Raw genomic sequence first — 17,776 nt, 5'->3', positions numbered from 1 at the left:
TTTGGAGACCTGTCTCTGCCAAAACAAACCTGTAAAGTCTGGAAGAGGAACCTGATTACTTAAATACACAGATAGCAACATAAGGAATCAAGGATCACAAAAAGTAGGTAAATATGACACCAACAAAAGAAACTAATAAAGCTCTAATAGATGATTTTAAAGAAATGGAGATATATGGACTATAAGACAAAGAATTCCGAATAATTTTCTTAAAGAAGTCTAGTGAATTCCAAGAACACACAGACAACTAAACAAAATTAGGAAAACAAAGCATGAACAAAATGAAAAGTTTGACTAAGCAATAGAATTGAAAGAAAGAAGGAAAGCAAGAAAAAAGAAAGAGAAAGAAAGAAAAGAAAAAAAAAAGAAAGAAAGAGAAAGAAAGAGAAAGAAAGAAAGAAAGAGAAAGAAAGAGAAAAAAAAACATTCTAGAGCTGAAAAATATAATACTGGTGCATGGGAAGATGGCTGAGCAGGTATCCAAGTCTATGCTCTTTGTGTGTGGGTAACATGTCAGTCACCCATTGCAGAATAAGTTTTCAGAAAACTTGTAACTGATCAAAAGCTTTCAGATAATTGGAGGATAGAAAATGTAGTGACATGTACATATGAAATAGCAAACCCTCCCAATTATGGAGGGCACAATTAAATAAAAAAGCATATTATTCCCATCAGTCTGTGGGGTTAACATTGCCTGGCAGGTTACCAAAGAAGACTTTGCTACATCTGATTATATACTACATATGGATGAAAGCAATCTGAGATACTTGAATAGGAAAAGAAATGCAAATCTAAAATTGAACTACTTGAGAGTTATCCACAAAAACAATTTATTATTGAAACAATTTATTATTTATTATGGGAATGAGTCTGACTTTGAGACTATCTACTAGCAGTGTGTGAGGTGCTGCAGAGCCTTCTTGGAGAAAGCCTGCTAATGTCATTACCATTTCTCCCTACAGCCTCATGGTGAGCGCCATAGTCTTCACAGTTAGGCCACAGTTGTTTCTGCAGTTGACTCACTGTTTCTTATCTTAAAAAAATAATTATAGATAGAAATCAGCTTTTGTGTTTGGCAGACAAATAAATAAAAATGTTTGATCCAGAACAACAACAACAAAAAATTTTTAAAGCATCAATAGAAAGGAGAAGTATCTACAAGGGAATCCCCATAAAGCTATTAGTAAATTTTTCAACGGAAATATTTGAGGCCAGGAGAAAATGGGATGACATATTCAAAATGTTAAAAGAAAAAAAAAAAACCCTGTCAACCAAGAATACTATACCCAGTGAAGCTATTCTACAGAAATGAAGGAGGGATAAAGATGTTCCCAGAAAACCAAAAGCTGACGGAGTTCATTACCACTACACCTGCCATACAAGAAATGCTAAAGGGAGTTCTTTGAATGGAAATAAAAAGAGCCTAGCTAACATCATAAAAACGTAAAAAATTAGTGTAAAGGTCACTGGTTATGGAATATATAGTCAAGGGTAGATTCTGTAATTTGTAATTGTGGTATGTAATTTACTTACAACAATGGTTTAAAGTTAAGAAAATAAATATAATAAAAATGTCCATAACTGGAATAATCTCTTATTAATTATACACTACAAAAATATGTAAGTTGTAACAGTAATAGCCTAAAATGTGAGAGGGAGAAGTAAAAGTATAAAGTATGCAATGAAGTATTATAATTTTAAGATATTTTATGTAAGCCTCATGGTCATCACAAGGGAAAAACCTATAACAATGATAGATTTTTAAAAAGATGGAGAAAGAGAAGGAGAAGAAATCAAAGCATATGGATACCAAAGGACATCAAAACATGAACAAAGATAGCAGGATAAGGAACATTGAACAATGGATATACAAAACAACCAGAAAATAATTAACAAAATGGCAGTAGTAGTCCTTACCTATCAAGAATTATTTTAAATGTAAATAGATTAAATTCTCTAATCAAAAGACATAGAATGGGTGAATGGACAAAAAACAAGACCCAATGAAATACTACTTACAAGAGATTCACTTTATTTTCATTATTATTTTTTAATATATTTTTTTTTACTTTTAAGTGATTCTAGGTTTACAGAGAAGTTGCAGAGATGGTGCAGAGGGTCCTGTACTCCTTGCTCAGTTCCTGCTGATGCCAGCATCTCAGGTTTCCACAGTACTTTTGTCCAAACCATGGAAGCAGCATTGGTCTATTGCCTGATGCAAGGCTTTAACTCCCAGGCATCCTTCTCAGGTCTGGTCCAACCAGGCCTACCTTACATGTCGCAGTTCTGAACCTGCTCAGGGCTGTCAGAGTTTGTCAGTGAGCCTCATTCAAGGTCTATTTGATGTAAGATAAGGTTCTGGGCTTTCAGGTAGAAGACCACAGGGATGACTGTTCTTCTCATCAAATCATAGTGGGAGCATGCAATATCTTGCCTAGAATTCTGGCCTGTGGCACATTTGCAGCCATAGTGGATCCATTATTTCTCCAAAAGGTGTGAGCTTTCTTGAGAGAGTGGTGGTCTGTGTCTCCTGTATTTTTCTCTTTGGAAGGAAATGAGGGCCCTGCAGGTGAGGTGGTTGGTATTGTTTGCAGTTGGAGGGAAGGTTGGTATGTGACAGCTTTCAGTGGTGCCAGCTGTCATTGCATCCTGTTCTTATTCTTGGGACCCTGGGTGTTGCTTCACTTTAGCCTTAAATACAGACATAGACTGAGAGTGAAGGAATGAGAAAAGTTGTTCAAGCAAATGGTAACCAAAAAAAAAAAAAAAAAAAAAGGCAGGGGTAGTTACATCAGATAAAATAGATTTTAAACTAAAAATAGTAAAGAGAGCCAAGATCATTACATGATAATAAAGTGGTCAGTTCATCAAGAGGATATAACAATTATAAATATATATGTGCCCAAAACCTGAACACCTAAGTATATAAAGCAAAACTAACCAAAAAGAGAAATGATAATAGTAGAGTACTTTAATTCTTCACACTATACAATGGATAGACCATCCAGACAGAATCAATGAAGAAAGAGCAGATTTGAACAAATTATTGACCAAGTGGATTTAACAGACATACATAATATTCTACCTAACAGCAGCGGAATATGCCTTCTTCTCAAGTGTACATGGAAAAATTTCTAAGATAACCATATATTAGACCAGAAGACAAGTCTTAGAAAATTCAAGAAGATTGAAATCATACCAAATATCCTCTCTGACCATAATAGCATAAAACTATAAATTGGTAACAGGAAGAAAACTGGACAATTCATAAATACATGGGAATTAAACACTCCCCTTAAAAACCAGTGGATCAAAGAAATTAAAGAGGGATAAACAAGTTTCTAGAAACAAATGAAAATGGAAACATAATATACCAGAACTCATGGGATGCACCAAAGGTATTTTAAAGAGAGAAGGTCATAACAATAAACATCTATATTAAGAAGCAATAAAAATTTCAAATAAGCAACCTAGCTCTATGCCTTAAGGAACTAAAATAAGAAGAAAAGGCTGAGCCTGAAGTTAGTAGGAGAAAGGAAATAGTAAAGATTAGCACAGAAATAAGTGAAGTCAAGAACAGAAAATCAATAGAAAAGATTAACCAAACTAAGAGTTGTTTTTTGAAAAGATGAACAAAACTGACAAATCCTTACCTAGACTAATGAAAAAACAGGATCCAAATCAACAAAATTATAAATGAAAAAGGAGACATTACAGCCGATACCCCAGAAATACAAAGAATCATAAAAATGCACTATGAACAACTGTATACCAACATATTAGACACCTAGGAGAAATGAAAAATTCTTAGAAATATATAACTTACCAAGACTGAACTGGGAAAAAGTAGAAAATCTGAATAGATCAGTTAGTAGTAAGGTTATCAAATTGCTAATCAAAAATTTCCCAACAAAGAAAAGGCCAGGAATTCAAAGCTTCACTGGTGAATTTTACCAAACAATTAAAGAAGAATTAACACCAGTCTTTGTCAAAATCTTCAGAAAAAAAGAAATCAAAGAGGAGGGAACATTCCCAAATTTATTCTAAGAGGCCAGCGTTATCCAAAGCCAGAAAAGGTATCCCTGATGAATATAGATGAAAAAACTCCCAATAAAATACTAGCAAACCAAATTCAGAAGCACTTCAAAAAAGGTTCATTCACCATAATCAAATAGGATTATATCCTGGGATGTAAGGATGGTTCAACATACACAAATCAATTCATGCGATACATCACATTAATTGAAGAAAAAAAAAAAACCTAAGTATGATCATCTCAATGGATTCAGAAAAAGCATTTTTAGAAAATTTAACATACATTCATGATAAAAACTCTTAACAAATTACACATAGAAGGAACATATCTCAGCATAGTAAAGTCCATATATGACAAGCCCACAACTAACATCATATTCAATGGTGAAAGTTTAAAAGCTTTTCCTCTGAGATCAGGAACAAGACAAGGATGCTCACTGTCACCATTTCTAGTCAAAATAGTACTGGCATTCCTAGCTAGAGCAATCAGGCAAGAAAAATAAATAAAACAATCATAATGGGAAAGGAAGAAGTAAAATTACCTTTATTTGCAGATGACATATTGCGTATAGAAAATCCTAAAGCCTCAACCGTTAGATTTAATCAATGAATTCAGTAAAGTTGCAAGATAAAAAATAACATACAAAAATCTGAAAAAGAATTAAATTGATCCTCTTTACACTAGCCATCAAAAACAGTTAAAAAATCAGGAAAAAAAATAATCAAGGAGGTGACAATTCTCTACTCTGAAAACTATAAGACACTTATGAAAGAAATCAAAGAACACAAATAAATGGAAAGGTATCTCATGTTCATGGATTGGAAGAATTGATATTAATTAATTAATATTGTTAAAATGTTAATACTGACCAAAGCCATTTGTAGATTCAATGCAATCTCTATTAGGATTCCAATGGCATTTTTTACAGAAGTAGAGGAAATTCACACTAAAATTTTTATGGAACTTATAGATCCCAAATAGCCAAAGAAATCCTGAGAAAGAACAATGCAGGAGGCATAACACTTTTTATTTCAAGCTATACTATAAAGCTATAATATAACAACAACAACAACAACAACAACAACAACAACAAAACAATTATACTGGCATATAAACAGACACATAGACCAGTGGAATAGAATAAAAAACCCAGAAATAAACCCAAGCATATATAGTCAACTAATATTTGACATGGGAACCAAGAATACTCGATGGCGAAAAGACAGTCTCTTCAATAAATAGTGCAGGGATAATTGGATATTCAAAAGAATGAAACTGGACCCCAATCTTATGCTACTCACAAAAGTTATCTTGAAATGGGTTAAGAACTTAAATATAATACCTGAAACTATGAAAGTCCTAGAAGAAAACATAGGAATAAAACTTCTTGACCTGGATCTTGGTAATGATATTTTGTTTTTGAATTTAATTTAATTTAAAATTCCAGTATAGTTAAAATACAGTGTTAATTATTTTCAGGTGCATAAATAGCAATTCACCAGTCCCATACATCACCCAGTGCTCATCACAGCAAGTGCACTTCTTAATCCCCATCACCTATTTCACCCATCCCCTTTACCTCCCCTCTGGTAACTATGAGTTTGTTCTTTAGAGTTAAGAGTCTATTTATTGGTTTCTCTCTCTCTTTTTTTTCTTTGCTCATTTGTTTTGTTTCTCAAATTCCACATATAAGTGAAATCATATGGTGTTGTCTTTCTCTGACTTATTTCACTTAGCATTATACTCTCACTCCATTGATGTCATTGCAAATGGTGTATTTCATTCTTTTTTATGGCTAAATAATATCCCATTGTGCATATGTGTATATGTGGGTATATAATGTGGGTGGGCATATATATATATATGTATATATATATATGTATATATATGCATACGTATATATGCATATATATATATATATATATATACCACATCTTTTTTATTCATTCATCTACTGGTGGACACTTAGATTCCTTCCATAATTTGGCTATTACAAGTCATGCTGCTATAAAGATAGGAGTGCATGTATCCCTTTGAATCAGTGTTTTTGTATACTTGGGTAAATACCAGTAGGGAGATTACTGGATCATAAGGTAGTTCTATTTTTAACTTTTTGAAGAATCTCTATACTGTTTTCCAGAGTGGCTGCACCAGTTTGCATTCCCACCAACACTGCATGAGAGTTCCTTTTTCTCCACATCCTTACCAATACATGTTGTTTCTTATATTGTTGATTTTAGCCATTCTGACAGGTGTGAGGTGATATCTCAGTGTAGTTTTGATTTACATTTCCCTGATGGATATGACGCCTAAATCACAATCAACTAAATAAAAAAAAAAATAATAAATGAGTGGGACTACATAAAACTAAAAAAGCTTCAGTACAGCAAAATAAACCATCAACAAAGTGAAAAGACAACATATGGAATAAGAAAAAAATATTTGCAAAACCCTGTATCTAATAGGGGGTTATTATTCAAAGTATATAAAGAACTCCTACAACTCAATGGCAAAAACAAAAACAAAAACAAAAAACCCCCTCAAATAGCTTACTTTAAAAATAGATACAGGAGCTGAATAGACATTTTTTCAAAGAAGATATATGAAAGGCCAACAGGTACATCAAACATGCTCAACATTACTAGTCATTATGGAAATTCAGATTGCAACCACAATGAGATATCACTTCATACCTGTTAGAATGGCCATTATCAAAAAGGCAAGCAATAATAAATGTTGATGTGGATGTGGAGAAAAGGGAAATTTTGTGTACTCATGGTGGGATTGTAAATTGGTGTAGCCACTATAGAAAACAATATAGAGAAGCCTCAAGAAATTAAAAATAAAACTACCATATGATTCAGCAATCCCACCTCTGGGAAATGAAAAGGAAACGAAAGCACTAAATTGAAAAGGTGTCTGCACCCTCAGGTTCCTAGCAGTATTATGTACAATGGCCAAGATACGGAAACAACCTAAGTGTCTATTGATGTATCCATCAAAATGGATACAAAAATGATGATACACACACATACACACACACACACATACACACACACACACACATTGGAGTATTATTCAGCCATAAAAAATGAGGAAATCCTACCATTTGCAGCAACATGGATGGATCCTGAAGTCCACTTAGCATTATGCTAAGTGAAATAAATCAAACAAAAACTGTATGATCTTACTTATATGTGGAATCTAAAAGAAAAAAGAACCGTATAGAAACAGAGATTAGATTACCAGAAGTGGAGGATGGGGGAAGGGGAAATTGGAGGAAGGTGGTCAAAAGTTATAAACTTCTAGTTATAAGCTAAAGAAAACGTAGGCATGTAATATACAACATGATGACCATAGTTAGTACTGCTGTTCGACATATAGGAAAGTTAAGAGAGTAGCTAAGAGTTCTCATCAGATGACAAGCAACAATTTTTTCTTTTTTTTTTTTTTTACTTTTTTTTCTTTTTTTGTGTTTATATGAGATGATGAATGATAGCTGAACCTATTGTAGTAATCCTTTCATGATATATGTAAGGCCAACCATTTTCCTGTATGCCTTAAACTTACACAGTGATTATATCAATTATTTCTCAATCAAACTGGAAAAAAAAGTAAAGTACAGAGGAGAAGAAAAAAAACCCAAGACTTCTGACCTGTGAAAGACAATGTCTAGAAAATAAGACAAATCAGGACTGGGTTAAAATATTTGCAAAAGACACACTTTTTTTTTCTTTTTTCTAAAAACACATCTGATACAAGATTATTATCCAAAATATACAAAGAACTCCTAAATATTCAGCAATAAACAAACAAACCAATTAAAAATGGGCAGAAGATTTGAACAGATACCTCACCAAAGAAAATATACAGATGGCAAATAAGCATATGAAAATATCTCATTAGGGAATTGCACATTAAAACAACAATAATGTATCACTACATACCTATTATAATGGCCAAAATCCAAAACCCTGACAACACAAAATACTGGTGAGGATATGAAGCAACAGCGCTCTCATTCATTGCTGGTAGGAATGCAAAATGAAACAGCCACTTTGGAAGACAGGTTGGCAGTTTATTTTAAAACTAAATACACTCTTACCATATGATCTAGCAATTACACTCCTTGGTATTTATTCAAAGGAGTTGAAAACTTATGTCCATACAAAAATCTGCATATGGATGCTTATAACAGTTTTATTCATAATTGCCAAAACTTAGAAGACACCAAGATGTTCTTCAGTAGGCGAATTGATAAATATACTGGTATATCCAGACAATGGAATATTATTCAGTGCTAAAAAATAAATGATCAAGCCATGAAAAGACATGGAAGAACCTTAAATGCATATAATTAAATGAAAGAAGTCACTCTAAAAAAGCTACATACAGTATGATTCCAACTATGTAACTCTCTGAAAATGACAAAACTATGGGAACAGTAAAATGATCTGTAATTTTTAGGAGTTGGGGATGAGGGGTGGGGAATTTATTGGTAAAACACAGAGGATTTTTAGGATAGTGTAACCATTCTGTAAGATACTACATTGGTGGATACATGTCATTATACATTTGTCAAAATCCATAGAATGTACAACAGCAGGAGTGAACCTTAATGTAAACTGTAGACTTTGATTGATACATATGTCAGTGTAGGTTTATGGGTTGTAACAAATGTACCACTCTGGTGGGGGATATTTATAATTAGGGAGATTATATGTGTAGGGGGACAGGAAGTACATGGGAGCTCTCTGAACTTTCCATTCAATTTTGCTGTGAACTTAAAACTGCTCTAAAAAATGAGGTTTATTAATTTAAAAAAATCAGTTTTTAAAAAGGTTTTATTTCCCTCCCTGTGCCTTCCTCATCCTCCTCGGACCTAGTCACTTCCTGAGGTAAGGATGATAAAGCTGGTTGAAAGGCCTACCAAAAAAGATCTTAAACAGGTACTGTGATTACCTTGCATATACCTCCTAATATAACGTTAGAAGCTCTTCCCATCCCTCACCTTGTCTAGCTTAGAAATAATCTGGCACAAAAGGCTGAACCAGAGGAAGAAGAGAGTGGACTCTAAAAGACAGTGAAGACAAAATTATATGATTCCATTTATATGTAGTGTCCAGAACAGGCAAATCTATAGAGACCAGAAAATAAATTAATGGTAGCCAGAGACTGGGAGGAAGGGCCACAGGTAATGACAACTGAGGAGTAAGGGTTTTTCTTTGGAGTGTCTTAAGTTGATTGTGGTTATGGTCATACTGGTCTGTGAATATACTAGAAACTATAGAAGTATGTTCTTTGAACTTTCTGGTTTGTAAATGTATCTCAGTAAAGTTGTTTTTAAAAAAAACAGGGTGAGGCAAACCAAGAGTTAAAATGATGGAGGGGTGGAAGGAGGGAGGAGAGGAGGCAGAGAAGATTGAAAGGGAAGGAGTTTCCTGGCCATCCTCCAACCTCCAACCTCAGAGGAAAATTCACATAGGGGTACCTTCATAGTTTAAAACTTAAGCTTCAAGTTTCTAAGGAACTATAGACAAATGAAAGTCAAGAAGCCAATCCTGAATCTCAGTCTCCCTGTGAATTATGTAGGAATTGGAATAATCATTTTGAATAAAAGGAAGAGACAATTTGGCACATGCTTCTGGACTTTCTCCACTATGCTTTTCTAACAGACAGTGAGGTTGTTTGGGACCAGCTTCCATTCACTTTAAAGGGAAACACAATAGGGAGTTACCTATTTTTGAATCCCTCTTGATGTTTAAAATTTTAACATTGTATATCAGACATAGATTTTGGAGAGAGCTATGTACCCAGACTATATTTTTTGGTCCTCATAAAATTACTTTTATTTAATTGTGCTTTATCATTATGCCACCTGCCTCTATTGAAGAATGTATTGAGAAAACAGCACTTGAAACTCACCATTATCCTTATTGCAGGGGTGGGTCTTTAAAGCATGTTTGTAGACCTGACTAGATCAAAAGCACTTGAAGCTCTTGTCAAATGCATAGATGCAAAGATAATCACAAATCTGAGACTGAGTCCCAGGGATATGATTCTATATGTTAACATATAATTGCATATGTTAACAAAGGTCCTCTTCTGTTGCATATCCCAGCTGAAAATCACTATAGTACATCACATATTCCTCCTTTATAAGGAACCATGAAAAACATCTCTCTTACTTCAGTTCTAGGAACAACTGTTCTGAGCAAATCACCCCATTTCTATCTACCCTCAAACTACCAGCAACATAGGACTTAAAAGACAGTGAATTTTAGAAATGACCACATTTTTCTCTTTAATTCACCTATCAGAATAGTCAAAAACAAATTTTCCAAATTTTCTGTTTCTATGTGATGTGTTTGTATTAGACTAAACTTGTTTTTCTTTTACTCCAATTTTACCTCATCAGTTTATTTTATTCTGCTTGTCATGTATCTTTGTAGGTCACCTCGAATACTTTTTGTAACAAGGGGGATAAATTTGTCAATATTGCAGGATCTTAGCCCAAAGCACCAGAGGCTTATTTCATCTAGTCCTCTACCTTTCCTCCCTTCAATGTGTTATGGCATCATTGTTCCCAGGGAACAATTGTACATCATTCTTGTCTGAAGAGCTGAAATGCATACAGGTTATTCCTCAGTTTATTAGCCATAGTATTAATTATGGAGATACCATAATACCCCTAAGTTTTTAGAAGAAACTGAGGCCAGAAATAATAACTGGCCCAAAGTTACTCAGGGAGTGAGAAGGCTAGGATAAAAAGGCAAAACTCTTAATTACTTTCTTACTGCACTTACCAATTTGCTAATTTCTAGGGATTAATCAAGGAGGACCCTTACTTCTCATTACAAGTGATTTGTATTCTAAATGCTTCTAAACCTGGAGGATGTGCTCAGGATGACCCAAGACTTAAAAACTAATAATACCCTACTCTTTGGGGTTAGCACAGGAAAGGGAGTTGAGAGCTGAGAGACTAGATCAAAAGTCCAGAAGTCCACAGGCCTTTGCTTCACTGCCCACAGTGTTAGTCTGTCCTCCTCCAGGCTATCCTTTTAATTCCAGTCTCTCTACTCCTTTCAGTGGGAACATCTCTCAGAAATAAAATCCTCATATTTTTGTCGAGCAGCTCAGTATAATATGAACATTTTCAAAAAGAAGACAGTTCTTTGAAGACATTTTATTGATGGGATTTTTTTCCCCCTTAAGAAACCAGAAAGGTTTGGAGAGTCTGGATATTAGATGGAATCATTCATACTTTGGGGTTTCCAGGGACTAAAGTGTGTGCAAAATTACAACACTCTGAAGGGTAATTTATTTATATTGTATGCCAATTAGTAATATATAGGTGTCCTAAAATTGGTTGTGGTTACATATTGCAACAATTTGTAATCTATTGCTCTTAAAGTGACCAATGAAATTACAAAATATAGTGACAGACGTGATTCCTTTTGAGTCAGTCCACTCCCATTCTGGCTCACACGTTCACTGTTTCTCTATACACACACACACACACACACACACACACACACACACACACAGAGAGAGAGAGAGAACAACTCAATCACTGAAAGCTGGAGCAATTTGGAGATCAAATTCTACATTTCCAGGTTTGAAGGTCTCTTGAATAATTAAACCCATTCTGAAACCACTTAAGTTTTCATAAATCTCATTTGCTTTTTTCAAGCTATATTCTACCTGGTTCATCAAGGCAGAGTGGTGAGGAAAAGCAATTGGGAGTTAATGTCTAGATAGTTCAATAAATAAACCAGGTGGCATTAAAGGTAATATACATATATATAGCAATTATCCAGCCAATTTGATGCAGTTGTGATTCCAGAATTTATGCAACTGAATATAGGGCTAACCTTGGGGTTCCTGGTATGCTCCTTTGACTGATCATGTTTTGGCCTGTGGTGTTAGTTTAAATTCTTGAACCTTAAGGGAAATATTGGAACTGTGACCAAGTTAGATAAGTTATCTTCCCACAACCTGTTTTTCCATGTATTAGTTTCTCACCTTTCAAGTTTGTAATGAAAAGTAGAAATAATGAATGTGAATCACTTAGAATAGTGCCTGGCACATAATAGGAAGTTACTGTTATTCTTTTAAATTTTTTTAATGTTGATTTATTTTTGAGAGAGACAGAGACAAAGACAGAGTGGGAGCCAGGAAGGGGCAGAGAGAGAGGGAAACACAGACTCCAAAGCAGGCTCCAGGCTCTGAGCTGTCAGCACAGAGCTGGATGTGGGGCTCGAATCTAGGAACGCGAGATCATGACCTTAGCTGAAGTCAGATGCTTAACCAACTGAGCCACCCAGACGCCCTTTTATTTATTCTTATTACTGATAATAGCACAGAGGATCTTATTCTACCATAATAAGAAAAATCAGGTAGTTTTATAATACAATTAGAACAATTATACAGATCTTCCTCAATTTATGGAATTATAGGGTTGTGTCCCAATAACACCATCATAGGTTGAAAATATTTTAAGTACAAATTGCTTTTAATACTCCTTACCTACTAGACACTATAGCTTAGCCTAACCTACCTTAAATGTGCTTAGAACATTTAGCCTACAGTTGGGCAAAATTATCACAAAGCCTATTTTATAATAAAGTGTTGACTTTCTCATGTTATTTGTTGAATATTGTACCAAAAGTGGAAAACAGAATGGTTGTGTAGGCAGAGAATGGTTTTAAGTGTTATCGTTTGTTTATCTTCATGATCACGTGGCCAACTAGAAGCTGCAGCTTGATGCTGCTGCCCAGAATCATGGAAGAGTATGGTACTGCATAGCACTAGCCCAGGAAAAGATCAAAATTCAGAATTTGAAGTACAGTTTCTCCTGAATGCCTATCACTTTCACACCATTGTAAAGTTGAAAAATTGTAAGTTGAACCATCATAAGTTGGGGACTGTCTGTGTAACTGGAAACTACTTTCAGTATCATTGTATAAGGATAACCTTCATTTTCCTTAAAATTCCCTAGGAATTCTCAAACGATTTCAGGGTCTTTACACTTCAAAATTATCTGTAAACTTATGCACTGAAAATACAGCATATTGACACTTTTTTTCAACATGATGAAGTCTTACATCTACTCAGATAAATTAATGTCATGTTGATTAACATCTTTGGTAGAAGTAAATGTAGGAGCCATTGAATAAGCCAATTCATAATATCTTCTCTAGCAAAACTCTGTATTCTGATGTTCCTTACTTTAACACTCTTTGAGATGTACCAAGTTTTTCTTCTTCCTTTCTGGTTGTGCATGGTTGCTTTTAACTTTCTTCTGACATTTTGTAATACTAGAACTGTGTCACTAGACAGATACTTTTAAAAAAATTGACTTTATTTAAATTTTTTTATGTTTATTTATTTTTGAGAGAGAGAGACAGACAGACAGACAGTGAGTGTGGGAGGGGCAGAGAGAGAGGGAGACAGAATCTGAAGCAGGCTCCAGGTTCTGAGCTGTCAGCCCAGAGCCCAGTGCAGGGCTCCAACTCATGGACTGTGAGATCCTGACCTGAGCTGAAGTTAGATGCTTAATCAACTGAGCCACCCAGGTGCCCCTAGTCTTTATTTTTTAAAAGCAGGTTTAGGTCTTCTGACATCAGTCCTAAGCAAGATTTGATCATCTAGCTGCTCCCTTCCTCCATGTGAGTTGGCACAAAGGAGACCAGTACCAGCAGTTGCAAACTGCTTAGATTTACATCCTAGGGAGGTGACACAATTGCAACAAAGTAAAAGTTTTGTCTATCTTTTGATGAGTGAGTTCTAGTAACTATAAAGATGAAGATAATTACACATTTCTTTATATTTTCTTGAGAATAAGACAGCTGTAACAAGAACACAAAAGACACAAAAATATCAATGAATGTTTTCATCTTTTTCTCTTAGTTCATCTAGTATTCAATGATGAAATATTGATAATGAACATTGCAATATTTTATAATTACCTTATTTGGGTACATTTCCAGAAATTGATGTTTTGAAAATCAAAAGCACTTAACAAGATCCAGCAATATTAATATTAAGGTATTGTATTAGCTCAAGCTTCCATAAGCTTGATAATATGCATAATATAATAATATGGATAATTCCATAAGCTTGCGTGACTTAAACAATAGAAATTTATTTTCCCACGGTTCTGGAGACTGGGAAGTCCAAGGTCAAGTTGCAGATAGATTCAGTTCCTGGTAAGGGCTCTCTTCCTGAATTGTAGATGCCTATCTTGCTGCATTCTCATATGGTTGAGAGAGACAAGGTATCTCTACCTCTCTTCCTTTTTTCCTGGGGCTACCAATCCGATCAGATTTGGGCCAACCCTTATAACCTCATTTAAACTTAGTTACCTCCCAAAAGCCCTGTATCGAAATACAGTCATACTGAAGGTTAGAATTCAATATATGAATTTTGGAGGGACACAATTCAGTCTACATCAGGTATGTTTTTAATATAAAAATAAATAAAATAGGAAGGGAGTCAAACAAAGACAGGGAAGGGAGAATTTTCTAGGGTATAAAGAGGTAAAATAATGGTGTTTCAGTTTTTTAGTTATTGAAGTATGGGCTGCCCTTAAGTTAATGGACTCAAGTTTTACTGGTACAAACAACCATTAACTAAGAAGCATTTTCTGGCAGACAGTCCCACAAAAAGGTGTGAACTAGCATCCTTCTCACAAGTTTCCACAGAATTTTCAGCTAACTGGCATTGTAATAGCAACTGGAGTGCCAGAGGAAGCAGTCATGGTCTTTATCACCGTCATGTGTCACTATGGCAACAGGCGCCTCTGGAAAGTAAAAGAAAAAATCTTAAACTGTCAACTAGAATCAAAGAGGTTTGTGAAGGGAAAAAAGGTGGAGGCAGAAATGAACATGAGGCTGGAGCAAAGGCCAGAGCAAAGAGAAATGATTGTACAGAGCTGAACAAACAAGAGAGAAAGGAAACAATAAGCAAAACAGAGGGCAGAGACGTGGCTTGCATAGGAAAGAGGAAGGCAGGAAGAAACATGTAAACATAAAATAGTGAAAAAATATTTCCAGTGAGAAGGATTTGTAATATTTATTGATTTGAATAGCTCTGAGATCCAGAGATAAATGAGCATAGGATGTTAAGGTCTGTGCTGTTGGAACAATCCAGTATGCTATTATTAATATTAAATATTGAGAATGAGGCAACAGGATAGTAAAAAGGAGTAAACCAATCTGTGGAGTGCTTTTGGCATAGCATCCTGCTGACTAGGAATTCTTGTAATATTTGGTGTTCAGAGGCACCACATTTAAATGTGGATCTTCCTTTATTGGGCAGTATGATTGCTTTAGACAAAGGCATGTTGCCATTTGGTCCATTATAAATATATATTTCCTTCATTAAAGGATCTTAATGGATTTTTCTTTCCAAGAGAGAATTAAGATGATTATTCTAATACTATTAAAAAGTAGGTGGCAATGTCATTTGGAATAAAACACTTTCACTTAATATTTTCTGTTTTATTAGTGGTCAGATGGGTCAAAAGGTTTTTATGGCCCAATATTAATTTTTGTGAAGAGAAATGTGTACTTTATTAAAAGGTGTTACTAAAATGTTGATACTTTTTTTAAGAAATTATTTTCAGAAATGAGAGATTGCAGGGGCACCTAGGTGGCTCAGTCGGTTAAGCATCCGACTTCAGCTCAGGTCGTGATCTCGCAGTTCATGAGTTCTAACCCCGCATTGGGCTCTGTGCTGACAGCTCTGGAGCCTGCTTTGGATTCTGTGTCTCCCTCTCTCTCTGCCCCTCCCCTGTTCACACTCTGTCTCTCTCTCTCTCTCTCTAAAATATAAATAAATGTTAAAAAAATTTTAAAAAAAGAAATGAGAGATTGCAGAGGGAATAGAAAGAGAGGCAAAGAAAGAAGTGATAGTCTTAACTAAAGTCTTAGTTAAAGTTAAAGTGATAGTCTTAACTAAAGCAAAATAAAAAGAATGAAGCTTGAGATTAAACCACAAAAATAAAACCAACAGTCTGGGTGGCAGAAATTTGGTCCCAAGGATTTTAACAGGATTTAATTTCTTCCCCTAGTTTAAAAATTTTTAATGGCAAGCATTTCTCTCAAGCACTGTATTTTAGGTGTCATTTACTAACTTGGAAAGGGGTGGTTTGTGGCCATTTCTGTTCTGTTCAGGATAAGTCAACTGGTTGACAGTAAGGATGAACAAACCTCTTTAAGAAGGCCCAAATTTTCAGTGTCCAGAGGCCCTTTGCTGACCTGCTCCCACCAGAAGTAAAAGCTCCAGAGATATCACAGCACAAATATCCATCTTCTCTTTGGATCCATCCCCAAGACTTGGATACCAATAATGATACCTCCTTCTGAAAGTTCATGGTTTGAAAACCATGCAAAGCTTTGTAGTGTATAATCCTCACAAACAAGTTTCATTTTTCTTTTGAATATTGCAGTTATGTTTTAATTTTTTCCTTTTTTTCTGCCAACACACACAAAAATGTCATTATTTATAAAATACGTATAAAACTGAATGCAATGTGTAAATAAAATTGTCAATTCCTGATGTTCTAGTTACTTGAAACATGAAACAAAGAAGTGAGGAAACATGCAAACAGATGTCAAATTGAGGATTATACCTTCAAAAAAGTAAACTTGTTTTGAAGTATAATATATAAACAAAAAGTGACTAAAGATTATAAATGTGTTGCTTGACACATTATGTTGTAGTGAACACACTAGTTTAATCATCACCCAAACCATGATATGAAACATTATAGCTTTCCCATGGTTTTCTAATAGTGTAAGAAAAGAGCCTGACATATTTTGCAGCCACATCCATTTACATTCTAAGATGGATAAGCAAAACAAAAATGTTCCATTGCAACTGCTAAGAATTTTTTGTACCATGTGCAAAGAGAGACCCCTGCTGGAACATTTTTTTTAAGAGAACCTCTAAACCAACCCACAGAAACCACAGAGAAAAAGAAATAGCTATGACTCTTACTGGCTTTAAGATGAAATTTCTGAATGCATTTTATTCCAAGAAATAGAAAATGTTTAACCTCTACTAAAGTAAAGGAGGCTTTGGGGTTTTCCTTGATATATACTTCTCTGATTTTCTTTAGATTTCCAAGATTGGGTAAAAATAGGGTCTAACTTTTTCTGCATGTCTCGAGATCCCTATTTCTTTGCTGTCTGCTGGGCTGACCCCCCCCATACAACCAGGGTGCTCCTGGAGACCTGCATGCAGTGGGGTGCATGGCCACTCCTGATGCTCTCTTTGGCATTATCACCTGCTGTTTAAGATGTGCTGTCTGTGGAGGTAGCAATTGATTCTAGAGCATAAACCGTAGTTTCATAGTCAGATGGATGCATATCACACCTTACTAACTAATTTAATTTATTCCAAGTTAGGTACTGTGTACTTGCTCTTTATTGGGTGTCTGCTGGTGGTATATCTGGAGTCTTTGATTGCACATCATGAGACAGAATGTCCAGTGAGTGCCCTGATGAGGAGTACCAGCTGAGATGGGAAGCCAAGAGAATCCAGACTTGACGTGATAAATGCATTAGCATGTTGCTCATCCTGAAGTAGCAAAGTGAAGGCTGGAGCAATTCCCTGCTCCAACTGCCTGCACTTGGGAAGATTTGATCGAGTTCCTTAGGCAGAGAATGGGGCATATCCAGAGGGATTCAGGTGCACAAAATATGGGCATGATGATAATTTTAGAACCTGCAC

At 35.1% G+C, this 17,776-nt stretch overlaps 1 pseudogene; it reads left to right on the top strand.

Annotated features, from left to right (window-relative positions):
• The first annotated feature begins 367 nt into the window (after window positions 1-367).
• Window positions 368-1,896, top strand: LOC124526741 (low molecular weight phosphotyrosine protein phosphatase-like; annotated as a pseudogene).
• The last annotated feature ends 15,880 nt before the right edge of the window (window positions 1,897-17,776 follow it).

Source organism: Lynx rufus, unplaced genomic scaffold (assembly GCF_022079265.1).
Source record: "Lynx rufus isolate CCGP_SWC_20201006 ecotype Redwood Valley unplaced genomic scaffold, mLynRuf1.p SCAF_5, whole genome shotgun sequence".
Classification (NCBI taxonomy): Eukaryota; Metazoa; Chordata; class Mammalia; order Carnivora; family Felidae; genus Lynx; species Lynx rufus.
Note: the sequence above shows the minus strand (reverse complement) of the source record. Positions and strands in the feature narration are given on the sequence as shown.